The sequence below is a fragment of the Erigeron canadensis genome, chromosome 8, assembly GCF_010389155.1.
Source record: "Erigeron canadensis isolate Cc75 chromosome 8, C_canadensis_v1, whole genome shotgun sequence".
Taxonomy (NCBI): Eukaryota; Viridiplantae; Streptophyta; class Magnoliopsida; order Asterales; family Asteraceae; genus Erigeron; species Erigeron canadensis.
In genome coordinates this window covers 2,007,123-2,012,332 of record NC_057768.1, presented here as the reverse complement: position 1 = coordinate 2,012,332, position 5,210 = coordinate 2,007,123, and the positions used below count along the sequence as shown (strand labels likewise).

Here is a 5,210-nt window from a genome sequence, read left to right as displayed (position 1 = left end):
ACTATTTAAACTTTGAAGTATTTATATATATATATAAGACCTAATATGATTTCGCTCTAATCCGATCCTGAGTTTATATAAAGTCCTGACTCTCCACCTTACCAATCCAATACCAAGTTTCTATGCTTGACTGCAAAGGATGCAATATATGCTAAATGCTGGTATTCACGAAATTACCAAGGTGACTCATATCATTTCGAACATTTTGTTTAAAGTATAATTATATAGACGGTAAAGTTTGTTTAAAAATAATAATAAAGTTACACGTGGAGCTGATACATTATTACTTTTATAATTAATCACATTGCATGTGATGTGAATAAAATTTACTTTTTAAAACAAAAATTACTAATTACTCCAAATTATTTAGTGAGGGGAAAATGATATATCCTCATAAAAAATCTGAATAATAATCCTCCTAACTCTATGATCATGGAATTATGAGGATTAGAAAAGAATATTAATGAATTACACTTGTAAAAATCAAATGATGAAATTAGAAAAGAATATTAATGAATTACACTTGTTATGTATTCATGGAATTATGAGGATTAGTAAGAAAATTTTAAGGAAGATATATTATTTTCTTTAATGAGAATTTTACAAACATATTACAAATAAATTGTTATATACAAACACATGTTGTATCTGACGTGGACTAATCAACAAAGAAAGGAAAAGAAAGAAGAAAAAAAAATGACTTGCATTAATTGATTGGTAAAAGATTTTATGTTTGTAATTAATTTGTCAACCTAGCATTGAATGCACGTCTATTTACCCATTGGGAAAAAGAATACATATAGCTCGTATTACGTTCTAACTATAAAATATACCAGTATATATTATATGATAGACTTACAATCAGGGCCGGACCTGGCCATGGATGGGCTGGACGACAACCCAGAGCGGCAACCAATAGGGGGCAAAAAATTTTTGGAGTCTATCAACACTAGATCTGAATATGTGTTCGAATTGACAGTGGTTATTTACAGATTTTAGATGATTGAGGTGCTTTAGCTCAATATCATAGTTGGATTGTTCTCCCTTGCTTGCATTCAAGCTATCTTTCATTCTATGTAGTCATTCGTTCATTCGTTTGGCTATCCGGAATAAGTGTTGGAGGTCGATTCGGATACCCCACCCTTATTATAAGAGAAGTCGACCAAAGAGGTGCCGATCAGTCCATAAAAGTCCCTAACGTGAGTGCTCTAGAATTTGCTAAAAGATTTATGGCCTGCCTGTCTCATATATGTGGAACCAGGTCTTTTTCGGTTCTAACTGTTTTTTCAGTTTGTCGGTCCCCGATTATAAGTTCTTGTTGACCACGGCCTAATATAACTAAACTATGTTTTTATATTGAAATTTGAAAGAAGTAAGTTTTATCTAGTTATGAAGAAGTTGAGTATAAAAATAAAACTTACGATTTGTGCTTCAATGGAGTTTTTTTGTGGGATGGGTTTGTGTGAATACTGAATTGTGAAGAAGAAAGATATTGTACACTAGATTCTTTTTTTCAGTTTCTTTTCTAAAGCCCCTTATAATAAGTTAGATTACATTTCAATCCCAAAGTATTATGTGGGTCGTTTTTAGGAAAAAAGTACCTCTTGACTAGCTTATATTTTCAAGATTTAATCAAGTAGGTGTTTAGTTTACGAATATACGGAGTATAATTTATTTTTTTTTGACTAGTTTTATGTTTAAATTTAAAATAGCTTTTCTATAATGAGATTCTAAAAACTCAATTAGTTATATTTAATTGTTTCTTTCATACTTATGTGTAATTCAGACTAAAAAGGTGTGGTAGAATATAAATATAAATTTTAATAAAGAAAATACAACTCTTCGATTTATATTTATATAAAGGTAGTTAATTATCCAAAAGAGCTAAGAAAGGTATTTTGTTTTTGTTGAAAGCATTACAAATTATATAGATTTCAAAGACCTATCTATTGAAAGTAGTCTAAATAATATCGACTATTATAATTTGATTAATGTAGTTATTACTTCAAGTTCTCACAATAAATCATTTTTGATGATGAGTATTATTATAACTTTTAATTCATAGTTTATTTCTTCAACTTATAGATCTGTAACATTTTATTTGTTTAGTAAGAATTAACCTCCATAACTTGATAATCCTATAAGCTCTTAGGTCATTTGATTACAAAATAAGGGGCAATTTTTGGCTATTTAGCCCTGAGCATTGAATAACTCAGGACTGGAACTGCTTACAATTATATGTTCACTTTTATGTGCGACTTATTTAGCCGGTCAGCTCGATTGCATCGAATAAAAAGTTAACAAGATGCAATATACCCCTTAATAGATCATTATATGACATAAACAATTGCGTGTAGTTCGTTACATTATAAAACCTTTTATTTAATATATGAACTCATCACTTATTAACATAATTATTAATTATCTATAAGAACGTATATAAAAACCCAATGAGCAATGCATATATAGTACTAGAAGAATAAAAATGGTGGATTGAGTGGAATGCGGGCCAATGCTAAATCTAGTACTCCGTAAAAGATTGGACCAAACCATGAAACGTAGCATGGTCTCAATGTGACATGACTTGTGATCCGCATGCGCATATAAATATACTATTGATTATTGAACTTGCCCCTAACTTGTGCTACGCCATTCCACAACTCATACTCGCATCAACTTTCTTTACTTTTTTTTCCCCATGATTATTAATTTATGATATTATGAATGAATCATACGTACGATCAAATTGTTAACCTCGTATGGAGACCTTAATTTATTATATAAATGAAAAACACGTACGATCAAATTGTATATAGGAAAATGATAAATACTCCTAACCAAACCATCTAAAAATCATTCTGATATATCCACTTATTAACACATGTAATCCACTAAATTCTTTTTTTAATCTCACTCTCTGATTTTCCACACGTTACAATTCTATTAATTAGGAGGATTTGTAGGCTAAAAACTTAGGAGGATTATTCATTACCCTTGTATATATGTCGTCCACACACGTGTGTCGGAAAGGAATTAAATTAACTACTTAATTATAATAAATTAAGTTAACGCCTTAAGTATTTGCATAATTCAAAAAAGACCGATACTGGGGTTTAACCAAGTCGCACAAACTCATTTTGGCGTTTTGACAACGTGATAAATCCATAATGAATTAATGATTCTCGTCTTAACCTATTATCCATTTTTTTCATGTACACTGCATTTTTGGGGTATATCATCTATGTTCACTGCTTTTGTTGTAGTTATATACCTAGCTACATTTTTAATTATCCATACTCCTATATAAAAATTATAAGCCCATGTTGAAAGTTTAGAAAAAATAGAACATATGAATTGACCAAAATAACCTTAATGATTTAAATCACCATCAACTCTTAATATTAAATTACACTATTAGTCCATTAATTGTATTATAAAATATCCATACTAACCCCCTTTAAATCAAATATCTATATTGTAACGCCCCAAAATTTAAAACTTTTTTTTATGTATATATCTTCAAAACTTTTAATTAATCATTTCAAAGAAGACATGTAATAAAATCCAAAAATGATATATTAAATATATATGTCAAAAAGATCCAATTTTAATTATTATGGGCACATATAAGTACCAAAAATATAAGTGTAAGGGATCACTAACCCATGATCACAAATAAGTTATATCCTCTAAGATATACTTCTGCACCGCAAAACTTCTAGTCCATCTTCTTCTTGTCTCGATACATTAGGAATGCTTATAGAAATGAGAAGAACTAAACAATAAGCGAATGCTTTATGAGTATATCTATATATTTACATACATGTCATGCCAACCACATCTCATATCACATCATGTTAGGAACGTTAAAGCCAATCGGGTCTTACATAACGTCCTAACCCTCATACATAATATGGATCCATATTAAACCACCAAGCTCATGAATCATTACCCAAGACTTGTGGCCTCACACAATATATAACCAGTTAATCATGGTTTGTTTTTCAAATCATATTAACCCCCATGACAGAATATATACATAAAGATATACTCACCTGAACCGCGACAACTGATACATCCAAATGGTTCTTGCAATTACACCTATCAAGTCAGTTACAATCTCATTAAGTCGCTAAGTTACATTGAATTTTCACTAGCATAATTCGTAGAATCCAATCCATTGTGGTGTCTAACTCAATTCCTTATTCACTTCAATCTTCATTACAACATCATTGTTTTTCCGTTCTCGTTTACATTATGGATTCTATCCATTCAGCCATAAGCTAACATATTATTGATTGATCCATATATAATAGATTGCCAAACACCACAATAGATTTTACAAAGAAAAATTTGCTACCTAATAAAGTATTACCTCAAACCGAACACGAAATAACTTAGAGAATCATAGCAACTAATTTCTTGTTTCTATAGCAACTAGCTTCTTGTCTTCCATGCACAACTCAGCTCCCATTTGATTTTCATTTGTTAATTTGGAAGATTATTATTATTTAACTTTATCTTGTTAGACATGATCAAGTTTATAAAGAAATCACATTGATTTGTAATATTGGTGTTGTTATGGATAAGAAGTATGGTAAAAATAAAATGAAGTGAAGAGATATTTAAGTTTGGATGATAAGTAAAAAAATGAATGATGGCTGGCTGGCTTAATTTGGTGTTAGCCACGTATCAAAAATCCATGTCCATTTTATCCTTTTAATTTCATATTTATCCAAAATAATGTCATTTATATAAATTAAATTATTTATTTATTTTTATATATATATAAAAATATAAATATAAATTGGGATGTTACATTTACCTACATCAATTGATGTTGTCACCACCGTCACCATCCGTCGCCACCATCACACCACTGTATCGTCATCGCCGGCTCGCCGCCGCATTGTGTGGGTACCATGCTCAACTCGTAATCATTAAACTTCTTTGTATACTGATATCTAAGAATTAAGTACGAAATGTGAATGATAAACTTCTAATTGGTATTTCGCTCAGTGAGTATTACCAATCAATATAGGTTTTGAAGTTTGATGTAGGATATTAGCTCAAGGCCGATATTGGGTTGTGCAATATGTTCAATAGAGCCGCAGGTCCATATTCAGAAAAGGCCTATAACTTTATTCCAATTGTGTATATATAGATCTTTTGTAATATAAGAATAGCAAACAAAAGATTATAAACACACA

The 5,210-nt window shown here is 30.2% G+C and overlaps 1 long non-coding RNA gene across 1 annotated transcript; it reads right to left on the bottom strand.

The window, feature by feature from the left end:
- Positions 1–3,559: 3,559 nt before the first annotated feature.
- On the bottom strand, positions 3,560–4,604 carry LOC122580571. Its single transcript, XR_006320823.1, has 2 exons — positions 4,376–4,604; positions 3,560–4,101 (listed from the first exon to the last, which is right to left on the bottom strand). It is a non-coding gene; the product is annotated as an uncharacterized LOC122580571 (long non-coding RNA).
- Positions 4,605–5,210: the final 606 nt, after the last annotated feature.